Genomic DNA, 16,580 nt, shown 5'->3' with positions numbered 1-16,580 from the left:
GAAGTATCGGAATCTAAAACTGGACTCACAGGAGAGGTTCAAATTATAGAAATGGAGAGGTCAGTCCTCTTGTACTTAAGTCGGTATTGTGCCTTTTGTATTAAATTCGGATGCAATGTCTGAGTTTTCATCGTCAATAAGAAGGTGCAAGGTATACAGTAAACCTGAAGTGAAGCATCTGAATCTAAAACTGGACTCACAGGAGACGTTCAAATCATAGAAAGTGAGAGTGTCAGTCCTCTTTTACTTAAGTCGGCATTGTGCCTTTTGTATTAAATTCCGATGAAATTTCTGCGTTTCATCGTCAATAAGAAGGTCCAAGGGATACAGTGAACCTGAAGTGAGGCATCGGAATCTAAAACTGGACTCACAGGAGGGGTTCAAATCATAGAAAGGGAGAGTGTAAGTCCTCTTGTACTTAAGTCGGCATTATGCCTTTTGTATTAAATTCGAATGCAATTTCTGTGTTTCATCGTCAAAAAGAAGGGGCAAGGTATACAGTAAACCTGAAGTGAAGCATCGGAATCTGAAACTGGACTCACAGGAGAGGTTCAAATCATAGAAAGGGAGAGTGACAGTCCTCTTTTACTTAAGTCGGCATTGTGCCTTTTGTATTAAATTGCGATGAAATTTCTGTGTTTCATCGTCAATAAGAAGGTGCAAGGTATACATTAAACCTGAAGTGAAGCATTGGACTCTAAAACTGGACTCACAGGAGAGGTTCAAATCATAGAAAGAGAGAGTGACAGTGCTCTTTTACTTAAATCGGCATTGTGCCTTTTCTATTAAATTGCGATGAAATTTCTGTGTTTAATCGTCAATAACAAGGTGCAAGGTATACAGTAAACCTGAAGTGAAGCATCGGAATCTAAAACTGGACTCACAGGAGAGGTTCAAATCATAGAAAGTGAGAGTGTCAGTCCTCTTGTAATTAAGTCGGCATAGGGCCTCTTGTATTAAATTCGGATGCAATTTCAGTGTGTCATCGTCAATAAGAAGGTGCAAGGTATACAGTAAACCTGAAGTGAAGCATCGGAATCTAAAACTGGACTCACAGGAGAGGTTCAAATCATAGAAAGTGAGAGTGTCAGTCCTCTTGTACTTAAGTCGGCATTGTGCCTTTTGTACTAAATTCCGATGCAATTTCTGTGTTTCATCGTCAATAAGAAGGTGCAAGGTATATAGTAAACCTGAAGTGAAGCATCGGAATCTAAAACTGGACTCACCGGAGAAGTTCAAATCATAGAAAGGGAGAATGTCAGTCCTCTTGTACATTAGTCGGCATTGTGCCTTGTGTATTAAATTCGGATGCAATTTCTGTGTTTCATCTTCAATAAGAAGGTGCAAGGTATACAGTAAACCTGAAGTGAAGCATCGGAATCTAATACTGGAGTTACAGGAGACGTTCAAATCATAGAAAGTGAGGGCGTCAGTCCTTATGAACTTAAGTCGGCATTGTGCCATTTGAATTTAATTCCGATGCAATTTCTGTGTTTCATCGTCAATATGAACGTCCAAGGGATACAGTAGACCTGAAGTGAAGCATCGGAATCTAAAACTGGACTCACAGGAGAGGTTCAAATCATAGAAATGGAGAGTGTCAGTCCTCTTGCACTTTAGTCGGCATTGTGCCTTTTGTGTTAAGTTCGAATGTAATTTCTGTGTTTCATCGTCAATAAGAAGGTGCAAGGTATACAGTAAACCTGAAGTGAAGCAACGGAATCTAAAACTGGATACACAGGAGAGATTCAAATCATAGAAAGTGAAAGTGTCAGTCCTCTTGTATTTAAGTCGGCTTTGTGCTTTTTGTATTAAATTCCGATGCAATTTCTGTGTTTCATCGTCAACAAGAAGGTGCAAGGTATACAGTAAACCTGAAGTGAAGCATCGGAATCTAAAACTGGACTCACAGGACAGGTTCAAATAACACAAAGACAGAGTGACAGTCCTCTTTTACTTAAGTCGGCATTGTGCCTTTTGTATTAAATTCCGATGAAATTACTGTGTTTCATCGTCAATAAGAAAGTCCAAGGGATACAGTAAATCTGAAGTGAAGCATCGGAATCTAAAACTGGACTCACAGGAGAGGTTCAAATCATAGAAATGGAGAGTGTCAGTCCTCTTGTACTTAAGTCGGTATTGTGCCTTTTGTATTAAATTCGGATGCAATTTCTGTGTTTCATCGTCAATAAGAAGGTGCAAGGTATACAGTAAACCTGAAGTGAAGCATCTGAATCTAAAACTGGACTCACAGGAGAGGTTCAAATCATAGATAGTGAGAGTGTCAGACCTCTTGTACTTAAGTCGGCATTGTGCCTTTTGTATTAATTCCGATGCAATGTCTGTGTTTCATCGTCATTAAGAAGGAGCAAGGTATACAGTAAACCTGAAGTGAAGCAACGGAATGTAAAACTGGAATCACAGGAGAGATTCAAATCATAGAGAGTGAGAGTGTCAATCCTCTTGTATTCAAGTCGGCATTGTGCTTTTTGTATTAAATTCCGATGCAATTTCTGTGTTTCATCGTCAATAAGAAGGTGCAAGGTATACAGTAAACCTGAAGTGAAGCATCGGAATCTAAAACTGGACTCACAGGAGAGGTTCAAATCATAGAAAGTGAGAGTGTCAGTCCCCTTGTACATTAGTCGGCATTGTGCCTCTTGTATTAAATTCCGATGCAATTTCTGTGTTTCATCGTCAATAAGAAGGTGCAAGGTATACAGTAAACCTGAAGTGAACCATCGGAATCTAAAACTGCACTCACAGGAGGTGTTGAAATCTTAGAAAGTGAGAGTGTCAGTCCTCTTGTACTTAAGTCGGCATTGTGACTTTTGCATTAAATTCCGATGCAATTTCTGTGTTTCATCGTCAATAAGAAGGTGCAAGGTATACAGTAAACCTGAAGTGAAGCCACGGAATCTAAAACTGGACTCACAGGAGAGGCTCAAATCATAGAAAGGGAGAGTGACAGTCCTCTTTTACTTAAGTCGGCATTGTGCCTTTTGTATTAAATACCGGAGAAATTTGTGTGTTTCATCGTCAATAAGAAGGGCCTAGGGATGCAGTAAACCTGAAGTGAAGCATCGGAGTCTAAAACTGGACTCACAGGAGAGGTTCAAATCATAGAATGAAAAAGTGTCAGTCCTTGTGCCTTTAAGTCGGCATTGTGCCTTTTGTATTAAATTTGTATTCAATTTCTGTGTTTCATCGTCAATAAGAAGGTGCAAGGTAAACAGTAAACCTGAAGTGAAGCATCGGAATCTAAAACTGGAATCACAGGCGAGGTTCAATTCATAGAAAGAGACAGTGACAGTTCTCTTTTACTTAAGTCGGCAATGTGCCTTTTGTATTAAATTCCGTTGAAATTTCTGTGTTTCATCGTCAATAAGAAGGTGCAAGGTATACAGTAAACCTGAAGTGAAGCATCGGAATCTAAAACTGGACTCACAGGAGAGGTTCAAATCATAGAAAGTGAGAGTGTCAGTCCTCTTGTACTTAAGTCGGCATTGTGCCTTTTGTATTATATTCGGATGCAATTTCTGTGTTTCATCGTAAATAAGAAGGAGCAAGGTATACAGTAAACCTGAAGTGAAGCATCCGAATCTAAAACTGGACTCACAGGAGAGGTTCAAATCATAGAAAGAGAGAGTGACAGTCCTCTTTTACTTAAGACGGCTTTGTGCCTTTTGTTTTAAATTCCCATGAAATTTCTGTGTTTCATCGTCAATGAGAAGGTACTAGGGATACAGTAAACCTGAAGTGAAGCATCGGAATCTAAAACTGGACTCACAGGAGAGGTTCAAATCATACAAAGACAGAGTGACATTGTTCTTTTACTTAAGTCGGCATTGCGCCTTTTGTATTAAATTCCGATTAAATTTCTGTGTTTCATCGTCAATAAGAAAGTCCAAGTGATACAGTAAATCTGAAGTGAAGCATCGGAATCTAAAACTGGACTCACAGGAGAGGTTCAAATCATAGAAATGGAGAGGGTCAGTCCTCTTGTACTTAAGCCGGTATTGTGCCTTTTGTATTAAATTCTGATACAATTTCTGTGTTTCATCGTCACTAAGAAGGTGCAAGGTATACAGTAAACCTTAAGTGAAGCATCTGAATCTAAAACTGGACTCACAGGAGGGGTTCAAATCATAGATAGTGAGAGTGTCGGTCCGCTTGTACTTAAGTCGGCATTGTGCCTTTTGTAATAACTTCGATGCAATTTCTGTGTTTCATCGTCAATAAGAAGGTGCAAGGTATACAGTAACCTGAAGTGAAGCAACGGAATCTAAAACTGGAATCACAGGAGAGATTCAAATCATAGAAAGTGAGAGTGTCAGTCCTCTTGTATTTAAGTCGGCATTGTGCCTTTTGTATTAAATTCCGATGCAATTTCTGTGTTTCATCGTCAATAAGAAGGTGCAAGGTATACAGTAAACCTGAAGTGAAGCATCGGAATCTAAAACTGGACTCACAGGAGAGGTTCAAATCATAGAAAGGGAGAGTGTCAGTCCTTGTGTACTTAAGTCGGCATTGTGCCTTTTGTATTAAATTTGGATGCAATATCTGTGTTTCATCGCTAATAAGAAGGTGCTAGGTATACAGTAAATCTGAAGTGAAGCATCGGAATCTAAAACTGGACCCACAGGAGAGGTTCAAATCATAGAAAGTGAGTGTGTCAGTACTCTTGTACTTAAGTCGGCATTGTGCCTTTTGTATTAAATTCAGATGCAATTTCTGTGTTTCATCGTCAATAAGAAGGTGCAAGGTATACAGTAAACCTGAAGTGAAGCATCGGAATCTAAAACTGGACTCACAGGAGAGGTTCAAATCATACAAAGACAGAGTGACAGTCCGCTTTTACTTAAGTCGGCATTGTGCCTTTTGTATTAAATTCCGATGCAATTTCTGTGTTTCATCGTCAATAAGAAGGTGCAAGGTATACAGTAAACCTGAAGTGAAGCCTCGGAATCTAAAACTGGACTCACAGGAGAGGTTCAAATCATAGAAAGAGAGAGTGACACTCCTCTTTTACTTAAATCGGCATTGTGCCTTTTGTATTAAATTCCGGAGAAATTCCTGTGTTTCATCGTCAATAAGAACGTCCTAGGGATACAGTAAACCTGAAGGGAAGCATCGGAGTCTAAAACTGGACTCACAGGAGAGGTTCAAATCATAGAAAGGGAGAGTGTCAGTCCTTGTGTACTTAAGTCGGCATTGTGCCTTTTGTGTTAAATTTGGATGCAATTTCTGTGTTTCATCGCTAATAAGAAGGTGCTAGGTATACAGTAAATCTGAAGTGAAGCATCGGAATCCAAAACTGGACCCACAGGAGAGGTTCAAATCATAGAAAGTGAGTGTGTCAGTACTCTTGTACTTAAGTCGGCATTGTGCCTTTTGTATTAAATACAGATGCAATTTCTGTGTTTCATCGTCAATAAGAAGGTGCAAGGTATACAGTAAACCTGAAGTGAAGCATCGGAATGTAAAACTGGAATCACAGGAGAGGTTCAAATCATAGAAAGAGAGAGTGACAGTCCTCTATTACTTAAGTCGGCATTGTGCCTTTTGTATTAAATTCCGATGAAATTTCTGTGTTTCATCGTCAATAAGAAGGTGCAAGGTATACAGTAAACCTGAAGTGAAGCATCGGAATCTAAAACTGGACTCACAGGAGAGGTTCAAATCATAGAAAGTGAGAGTGTCAGTCCTCTTGTACATAAGTCGGCATTGTGCCTTTTGTATTAAATTCGGGTGCAACTTCTGTGTTTCATCGCTAATAAGAAGGTGCTAGGTATACAGTAAATCTGAAGTGAAGTATCGGAATCTAAAACTGGAATCACAGGAGAGGTTCAAATCATAGAAAGAGAGAGTGACAGTCCTCTATTACTTAAGTCGGCATTGTGCCTTTTGTATTAAATTCCGATGAAATTTCTGTGTTTCATCGTCAATAAGAAGGTGCAAGGTATACAGTAAACCTGAAGTGAAGCATCGCAATCGAAAACTGGACTCAGAGAAGAGGTTAAAATCATAGAAAGAGAGAGTGACAGTCCTCTTTTACTTAAGTCGGCATTGGGACTTTTGTATTAAATTCCGTTGAAATTTCTGTGTTTCATCGTCAATAAGAAGGTGCAAGGTATACAGTAAACCTGAAGTGAAGCATCGGAATCTAAAACTGGACTCACAGGACAGGTTCAAATAACACAAAGACAGAGTGACAGTCCTCTTTTACTTAAGTCGGCATTGTGCCTTTTGTATTAAATTCCGACGAAATTACTGTGTTTCATCGTCAATAAGAAAGTCCAAGGGATACAGTAAATCTGAAGTGAAGCATCGGAATCTAAAACTGGACTCACAGGAGAGGTTTAAATCATAGAAATGGAGAGTGTCAGTCCTCTTGTACTTAAGTCGGTATTGTGCCTTTTGTATTAAATTCGGATGCAATTTCTGTGTTTCATCGTCAATAAGAACGTGCAAGGTATACAGTAAACCTGAAGTGAAGCATCTGAATCTAAAACTGGACTCACAGGAGAGGTTCAAATCATAGATAGTGAGAGTGTCAGACCTCTTGTACTTAAGTCGGCATTGTGCCTTTTGTATTAATTCCGATGCAATGTCTGTGTTTCATCGTCATTAAGAAGGAGCAAGGTATACAGTAAACCTGAAGTGAAGCAACGGAATGTAAAACTGGAATCACAGGAGAGATTCAAATCATAGAGAGTGAGAGTGTCAATCCTCTTGTATTCAAGTCGGCATTGTGCCTCTTGTATTAAATTCCGATGCAATTTCTGTGTTTCATCGTCAATAAGAAGGTGCAAGGTATACAGTAAACCTGAAGTGAACCATCGGAATCTAAAACTGCACTCACAGGAGAGGTTGAAATCTTAAAAAGTGAGAGTGTCAGTCCTCTTGTACTTAAGTCGGCATGGTGACTTTTGCATTAAATTCCGATGCAATTTCTGTGTTTCATCGTCAATAAGAAGGTGCAAGGTATACAGTAAACCTGAAGTGAAGCCACGGAATCTAAAACTGGACTCACAGGAGAGGCTCAAAACATAGAAAGAGAGAGTGACAGTCCTCTTTTACTTAAGTCGGCATTGTGCCTTTTGTATTAAATACCGGAGAAATTTGTGTGTTTCATCGTCAATAAGAAGGTGCAAGGTATACAGTAAACCTGAAGTGAAGCATCGGAATCTAAAACTGGACTCACAGGAGAGGTTCAAATCATAGAAAGTGAGAGTGTCAGTCCTCTTGTACTTAAGTCGGCATTGTGCCTTTTGTATTATATTCGGATGCCATTTCTGTGTTTCATCGTCAATAAGAAGGAGCAAGCTATACAGTAAACCTGAAGTGAAGCATCCGAATCTAAAACTGGACTCACAGGAGAGGTTCAAATCATAGAAAGAGAGAGTGACAGTCCTCTTTTACTTAAGACGGCTTTGTGCCTTTTGTTTTAAATTCCCATGAAATTTCTTTGTTTCATCGTCAATGAGAAGGTACTAGGGATACAGTAAACCTGAAGTGAAGCATCGGAATCTAAAACTGGACTCACAGGAGAGGTTCAAATCATACAAAGACAGAGTGACATTCTTCTTTTACTTAAGTCGGCATTGCGCCTTTTGTATTAAATTCCGATTAAATTTCTGTGTTTCATCGTCAATAAGAAAGTCCAAGTGATACAGTAAATCTGAAGTGAAGCATCGGAATCTAAAACTGGACTCACAGGAGAGGTTCAAATCATAGAAATGGAGAGGGTCAGTCCTCTTGTACTTAAGCCGGTATTGTGCCTTTTGTATCAAATTCTGATACAATTTCTGTGTTTCATCGTCAATAAGAAGGTGCAAGGTATACAGTAAACCTTAAGTGAAGCATCTGAATCTAAAACTGGACTCACAGGAGGGGTTCAAATCATAGATAGTGAGAGTGTTGGTCCGCTTGTACTTAAGTCGGCATTGTGCCTTTTGTAATAACTCCGATGCAATTTCTGTGTTTCATCGTCAATAAGAAGGTGCAAGGTATACAGTAAACCTGAAGTGAAGCAACGGAATCTAAAAGTGGAATCACAGGAGAGATTCAAATCATAGAAAGTGAGAGTGTCAGTCCTCTTGTATTTAAGTCGGCATTGTGCCTTTTGTATTAAATTCCGATGCAATTTCTGTGTTTCATCGTCAATAAGGAGGTGCAAGGTATACAGTAAACCTGAAGTGAAGCATCGGAATCTAAAACTGGACTCACAGGAGAGGTTCAAATCATAGAAAGTGAGAGTGTCAGTCCTCTTGTACTTAAGTCGGCATTGTGCCTTTTGTATTAAATTCCGATGCAATTTCTGTGTTTCATCGTCAATAAGAAGGTGCAAGGTATACAGTAAACCTGAAGTGAAGCCTAGGAATCTAAAACTGGACTCACAGGAGAGGTTCAAATCATAGAAAGAGAGAGTGACACTCCTCTTTTACTTAAATCGGCATTGTGCCTTTTGTATTAAATTCCGGAGAAATTCCTGTGTTTCATCGTCAATAAGAACGTCCTAGGGATACAGCAAACCTGAAGGGAAGCATCGGAGTCTAAAACTGGACGCACAGGAGAGGTTCAAATCATAGAAAGGGAGAGTGTCAGTCCTTGTGTACTTAAGTCGGCATTGTGCCTATTGTATTAAATTTGGATGCAATATCTGTGTTTCATCGCTAATAAGAAGGTGCTAGGTATACAGTAAATCTGAAGTGAAGCATCGGAATCTAAAACTGGACCCACAGGAGAGGTTCAAATCATAGAAAGTGAGTGTGTCAGTACTCTTGTACTTAAGTCGGCATTGTGCCTTTTGTATTAAATACAGATGCAATTTCTGTGTTTCATCGTCAATAAGAAGGTGCAAGGTATACAGTAAACCTGAAGTGAAGCATCGGAATCTAAAACTGGACTCACAGGAGAGGTTCAAATCATAGAATGTGAGAGTGTCAGTCCTCTTGTACTTAAGTCGGCATTGTGCCTTTTGTATAAAATTCGGATTCAATTTCTGTGTTTCATCGTCAATAAGAAGTTGCAAGGTATACAGTAAACCTGAAGTGAAGCATCCGAATCTAAAACTGGACTCATTGGAGAGGTTCAAATCATAGAAAGAGAGAGTGACAGTCCTCTTTTACTTAAGTCGGCATTGTGCCCTTTGTTTTAAATTCCGTTGAAATTTCTGTGTTTCATCGTCAATAAGAAGGTACTAGGGATACAGTAAACCTGAAGGGAAGCATCGGAATCTAAAATGGGACTCACAGGAAATTTCAAATCATACAAAGACAGAGTGACAGTCCTCTTTCACTTAAGTCGGCATTGTGCCTTTTGTATTAAATTCCGATGAAATTTCTGTGTTTCATCGTCAATTAGAAAGTCCAAGGGATACAGTAAATCTGAAGTGAAGCATCTGAATCTAAAACTGGACTAACAGGAGAGGTTCAAATCATAGATAGTGAGAGTGTCAGTCCGCTTGTACTTAAGTCGGCATTGTGCCTTTTGTAATAATTCCGATGCAATTTCTGTGTTTCATCGTCAATAAGAAGGTGCAAGGTATACAGTAAACCTGAAGTGAAGCAACGGAATCGAAAACTGGAATCACAGGAGAGATTCAAATCATAGGATGTGAGAGTGTCAGTCCTCTTGTATTTAAATCGGCATTGTGCCTTTTGTATTAAATTCCAATGCAATATCTGTGTTTCATCGTCAATAAGAAGGTGCAAGGTATACAGTGAACCTGAAGTGAAGCATGGAATCTAAAACTGGACTGACAGGAGAGGTTCAAATCATAGAAAGTAAGAGTGTCAGTCCTCTTGTACTTAAGTCGGCATTGTGCCTTTTGTATTAAATTCCGATGCAATTTCTGTGTTTCATCGTCAATAAGTAGGTACTAGGGATACAGTAAACCTGAAGGGAAGCATCGGAATCTAAAATGGGACTCACAGGAAATTTCAAATCATACAAAGACAGAGTGACAGTCCTCTTTCACTTAAGTCGGCATTGTGCCTTTTGTATTAAATTCCGATGAAATTTCTGTGTTTCATCGTCAATAAGAAGGTGCAAGGTATACAGTAAACCTGAAGTGAAGCATCGGAATCTAAAACTGGACTCACAGGAGAGGTTCAAATCATAGAAAGTGAGAGTGTCAGTCCTCTTGTACATAAGTCGGCATTGTGCCTTTTGTATTAAATTCGGGTGCAACTTCTGTGTTTCATCGCAAATAAGAAGGTGCTAGGTATACAGTAAATCTGAAGTGAAGCATCGGAATCTAAAACTGGAATCACAGGAGAGGTTCAAATCATAGAAAGAGAGAGTGACAGTCCTCTATTACTTAAGTCGGCATTGTGCCTTTTGTATCAAATTCCGATGAAATTTCTGTGTTTCATCGTCAATAAGAAGGTGCAAGGTATACAGTAAACCTGAAGTGAAGCATCGCAATCGAAAACTGGACTCAGAGAAGAGGTTAAAATCATAGAAAGAGAGAGTGACAGTCCTCTTTTACTTAAGTCGGCATTGTGCCTTTTGTATTAAATTCCGTTGAAATTTCTGTGTTTCATCGTCAATAAGAAGGTGCAAGGTATACAGTAAACCTGAAGTGAAGCATCGGAATCTAAAACTGGACTCACAGGAGAGGTTCAAATCATAGAATGTGAGAGTGTCAGTCCTCTTGTACTTAAGTCGGCATTGTGCCTTTTGTATAAAATTCGGATTCAATTTCTGTGTTTCATCGTCAATAAGAAGTTGCAAGGTATACAGTAAACCTGAAGTGAAGCATCCGAATCTAAAACTGGACTCATTGGAGAGGTTCAAATCATAGAAAGAGAGAGTGACAGTCCTCTTTTACTTAAGTCGGCATTGTGCCCTTTGTTTTAAATTCCGTTGAAATTTCTGTGTTTCATCGTCAATAAGAAGGTACTAGGGATACAGTAAACCTGAAGGGAAGCATCGGAATCTAAAATGGGACTCACAGGAAATTTCAAATCATACAAAGACAGAGTGACAGTCCTCTTTCACTTAAGTCGGCATTGTGCCTTTTGTATTAAATTCCGATGAAATTTCTGTGTTTCATCGTCAATAAGAAGGTGCAAGGTATACAGTAAACCTGAAGTGAAGCATCGGAATCTAAAACTGGACTCACAGGAGAGGTTCAAATCATAGAAAGAGAGAGTGACAGTCCTCTTTTACTTAAGTCGGCATTGTGCCTTTTGTATTAAATTCCGATGCAATTTCTGTGTTTCATCGTCAATAAGTAGGTACTAGGGATACAGTAAACCTGAAGGGAAGCATCGGAATCTAAAATGGGACTCACAGGAAATTTCAAATCATACAAAGACAGAGTGACAGTCCTCTTTCACTTAAGTCGGCATTGTGCCTTTTGTATTAAATTCCGATGAAATTTCTGTGTTTCATCGTCAATAAGAAGGTGCAAGGTATACAGTAAACCTGAAGTGAAGCATCGGAATCTAAAACTGGACTCACAGGAGAGGTTCAAATCATAGAAAGAGAGAGTGACAGTCCTCTTTCACTTAAGTCGGCATTGTGCCTTTTGTATTAAATTCCGATGAAATTTCTGTGTTTCATCGTCAATTAGAAAGTCCAAGGGATACAGTAAATCTGAAGTGAAGCATCTGAATCTAAAACTGGACTAACAGGAGAGGTTCAAATCATAGATAGTGAGAGTGTCAGTCCGCTTGTACTTAAGTCGGCATTGTGCCTTTTGTAATAATTCCGATGCAATTTCTGTGTTTCATCGTCAATAAGAAGGTGCAAGGTATACAGTGAACCTGAAGTGAAGCATGGAATCTAAAACTGGACTGACAGGAGAGGTTCAAATCATAGAAAGTAAGAGTGTCAGTCCTCTTGTACTTAAGTCGGCATTGTGCCTTTTGTATTAAATTCCGATGCAATTTCTGTGTTTCATCGTCAATAAGAAGGTGAAGGTATACAGTAAACCTGAAGTGAAGCCACGGAATCTAAAACTGGACTCACAGGAGAGGTTCAAATCATAGAAAGAGAGTGTGACAGTCCTCTTTTACTTAAGTCGGCATTGTGCATTTTGTATTAAATTCCGGAGAAATTTCTGTGTTTCATCGTCAATAAGAAGGTCCTAGGGATACAGTAAACCTCAAGTGAAGCATCGGAGTCTAAAACTGGACTCACAAGAGAGGTTCAAATCATAGAAATTGAAAGTGTCAGTACTCTTGTACTTAAGTCGGCATTGTGCCTTTTTTAATAAATACGGATGCAATTTCTGTGTTTCATCGTCAATAAGAAGGTGCAAGGTATACAGTAAGCCTGAAGTGAAGCATCGGAATCTAAAACTGGACTCACAGGAGAGGTTCAAATCATAGAAACTGAGAGTGTCAGTCCTCTTGTACATAAGTCGGCATTGTGCCTTTTGCATTAAATTCGGGTGCAATGTCTGTGTTTCATCGTCAGTAAGAAAGTGCAAGGTATACAGTAAACCTGAAGTGAAGCATCGGAATCAAAAACTGGACTCACAGGAGAGGTTCAAATCATAGAAAGTGAAAGTGTGTGTCCTCTTGAACTTAAGTCGGCATTGTGCCTATTGTATTAAATTCCGATGCAATTTCTGTGTTTCATCGTCAATAAGAAGGTGCAAGGTATACAGTAAACCTGAAGTGAAGCATCGGAATCTAAAACTGGAATCACAGGAGAGGTTCAAATCATAGAAAATGAGAGTGTCAATCCTCTTGTACCTAAGTCGGCATTGTTCCTTTTGTATTAAATTCCGATGCAATTTCTGTGTTTCATCATCAATAATAAGGTGCCAGGTATACAGTGAACCTGAAGTGAAGCATCGGAATCTAAAACTGGACTCACAGGAGAGGTTCAAATCATAGAAAATGAGAGTGTCAGTCCTCTTGTACTTAAGTCGGCATTGTGCCTTTTGTAATAAATTCGGATGCAATTTCTGTGTTTCATCGTCAATACGAAGGTGCAAGTTATATAGTAAACCTGAAGTGATGCTTCGGAATCTAAAACTGGACTCACAGGAGAGGTTCAAACCATAGAAAGGGAGAGGGTCAGTTCTATTGTACTTAAGTCGGTATGGTGCCTTTTGTATTAAATTCAGATGCAATTTCTGTGTTTCATCGTCAATAAGAAGGTGCAAGGTATACAGTAAACCTGAAGTGAAGCATCGGAATCTAAAATTAGAATCACAGGAGAGGTTCAAATCATAGAAAGTGAGACTGTTAGTCCTCTTGTATTTAAGTCGGCATTGTGCCTTTTGTATTAAATTCCGATGCAATTTCTGTGTTTCATCGTCAATAAGAAGGTGCACGGTATACAGTAAACCTGATGTGAAGCATCGGAATCTAAAACTGGACTCACAGGAGAGGTTCAAATCATAGAAAGTAAGAGTGTCAGTCCTCTTGTACCTAAGTCGGCATTGTTCTTTTTGTATTAAATTCCGATGCAATTTCTGTGTTTCATCATCAATAAGAAGGTGCCAGGTATACAGTGAACCTGAAGTGAAGCATCGCAATCGAAAACTGGACTCAGAGAAGAGGTTAAAATCATAGAAAGAGAGAGTGACAGTCCTCTTTTACTTAAGTCGGCATTGTGCCTTTTGTATTAAATTCCGTTGAAATTTCTGTGTTTCATCGTCAATAAGAAGGTGCAAGGTATACAGTAAACCTGAAGTGAAGCATCGGAATCTAAAACTGGACTCAGAGAAGAGGTTAAAATCATAGAAAGAGAGAGTGACAGTCCTCTTTTACTTAAGTCGGCATTGTGCCTTTTGTATTAAATTCCGTTGAAATTTCTGTGTTTCATCGTCAATAAGAAGGTGCAAGGTATACAGTAAACCTGAAGTGAAGCATCGGAATCTAAAACTGGACTCACAGGAGAGGTTCAAATCATAGAATGTGAGAGTGTCAGTCCTCTTGTACTTAAGTCGGCATTGTGCCTTTTGTATAAAATTCGGATTCAATTTCTGTGTTTCATCGTCAATAAGAAGTTGCAAGGTATACAGTAAACCTGAAGTGAAGCATCCGAATCTAAAACTGGACTCATTGGAGAGGTTCAAATCATAGAAAGAGAGAGTGGCAGTCCTCTTTTACTTAAGTCGGCATTGTGCCCTTTGTTTTAAATTCCGTTGAAATTTCTGTGTTTCATCGTCAATAAGAAGGTACTAGGGATACAGTAAACCTGAAGGGAAGCATCGGAATCTAAAATGGGACTCACAGGAAATTTCAAATCATACAAAGACAGAGTGACAGTCATCTTTCACTTAAGTCGGCATTGTGCCTTTTGTATTAAATTCCGATGAAATTTCTGTGTTTCATCGTCAATTAGAAAGTCCAAGGGATACAGTAAATCTGAAGTGAAGCATCTGAATCTAAAACTGGACTAACAGGAGAGGTTCAAATCATAGATAGTGAGAGTGTCAGTCCGCTTGTACTTAAGTCGGCATTGTGCCTTTTGTAATAATTCCGATGCAATTTCTGTGTTTCATCGTCAATAAGAAGGTGCAAGGTATACAGTGAACCTGAAGTGAAGCATGGAATCTAAAACTGGACTAACAGGAGAGGTTCAAATCATAGAAAGTAAGAGTGTCAGTCCTCTTGTACTTAAGTCGGCATTGTGCCTTTTGTATTAAATTCCGATGCAATTTCTGTGTTTCATCGTCAATAAGAAGGTGAAGGTATACAGTAAACCTGAAGTGAAGCCACGGAATCTAAAACTGGACTCACAGGAGAGGTTCAAATCATAGAAAGAGAGAGTGACAGTCCTCTTTTACTTAAGTCGGCATTGTGCATTTTGTATTAAATTCCGGAGAAATTTCTGTGTTTCATCGTCAATAAGAAGGTCCTAGGGATACAGTAAACCTCAAGTGAAGCATCGGATTCTAAAACTGGACTCACAAGAGAGGTTCAAATCATAGAAATTGAAAGTGTCAGTACTCTTGTACTTAAGTCGGCATTGTGCCTTTTGTAATAAATACGGATGCAATTTCTGTGTTTCATCGTCAATAAGAAGGTGCAAGGTATACAGTAAGCCTGAAGTGAAGCATCGGAATCTAAAACTGGACTCACAGGAGAGGTTCAAATCATAGAAACTGAGAGTGTCAGTCCTCTTGTACATAAGTCGGCATTGTGCCTTTTGCATTAAATTCGGGTGCAATGTCTGTGTTTCATCGTCAGTAAGAAAGTGCAAGGTATACAGTAAACCTGAAGTAAAGCATCGGAATCTAAAACTGGACTCACAGGAGAGGTTCAAATCATAGAAAGTGAAAGTGTGTGTTCTCTTGAACTTAAGTCGGCATTGTGCCTATTGTATTAAATTCCGATGCAATTTCTGTGTTTCATCGTCAATAAGAAGGTGCAAGGTATACAGTAAACCTGAAGTGAAGCATCGGAATCTAAAACTGGAATCACAGGAGAGGTTCAAATCATAGAAAATGAGAGTGTCAATCCTCTTGTACCTAAGTCGGCATTGTTCCTTTTGTATTAAATTCCGATGCAATTTCTGTGTTTCATCATCAATAATAAGGTGCCAGGTATACAGTGAACCTGAAGTGAAGCATCGGAATCTAAAACTGGACTCACAGGAGAGGTTCAAATCATAGAAAATGAGAGTGTCAGTCCTCTTGTACTTAAGTCGGCATTGTGCCTTTTGTAATAAATTCGGATGCAATTTCTGTGTTTCATCGTCAATACGAAGGTGCAAGTTATATAGTAAACCTGAAGTGATGCTTCGGAATCTAAAACTGGACTCACAGGAGAGGTTCAAACCATAGAAAGGGAGAGGGTCAGTTCTATTGTACTTAAGTCGGTATTGTGCCTTTTGTATTAAATTCAGATGCAATTTCTGTGTTTCATCGTCAATAAGAAGGTGCAAGGTATACAGTAAACCTGAAGTGAAGCATCGGAATCTAAAATTAGAATCACAGGAGAGGTTCAAATCATAGAAAGTGAGACTGTTAGTCCTCTTGTATTTAAGTCGGCATTGTGCCTTTTGTATTAAATTCCGATGCAATTTCTGTGTTTCATCGTCAATAAGAAGGTGCACGGTATACAGTAAACCTGATGTGAAGCATCGGAATCTAAAACTGGACTCACAGGAGAGGTTCAAATCATAGAAAGTAAGAGTGTCAGTCCTCTTGTACCTAAGTCGGCATTGTTCTTTTTGTATTAAATTCCGATGCAATTTCTGTGTTTCATCATCAATAAGAAGGTGCCAGGTATACAGTGAACCTGAAGTGAAGCATCGGAATCTAACACTGGACTCACAGGAGAGGTTCAAATCATAGAAAGAGAGAGTGACAGTCCTCTTTTCCTTAAGTCGGCATTGTGCCTTTTGTATTAAATTCCGATGAAATTTCTGTGTTTCATCGTCAATAAGAAGGTACTAGGGATACAGTAAACCTGAAGTGAAGCATCGGAATCTAAAACTGGACTCACAGGAGAGGTCCAAATCATAGATAGGGAAAGTGTCAGTCCTCTTGTACTAAAGTCGGCGTTGTGCCTTTTGTATTAAATTCGGATGATATTTCTGTGTTACATCGTCAATAAGAAGGTGCAAGGTATACAGTAAACCTGAAGTGGAGCATCGGA

Source organism: Schistocerca americana, chromosome 10 (genome assembly GCF_021461395.2).
Source record: "Schistocerca americana isolate TAMUIC-IGC-003095 chromosome 10, iqSchAmer2.1, whole genome shotgun sequence".
Lineage (NCBI taxonomy): Eukaryota > Metazoa > Arthropoda > Insecta > Orthoptera > Acrididae > Schistocerca > Schistocerca americana.
The sequence above is the reverse complement of the archived record's forward strand: the minus strand, read 5'-3'. Positions refer to the sequence as shown.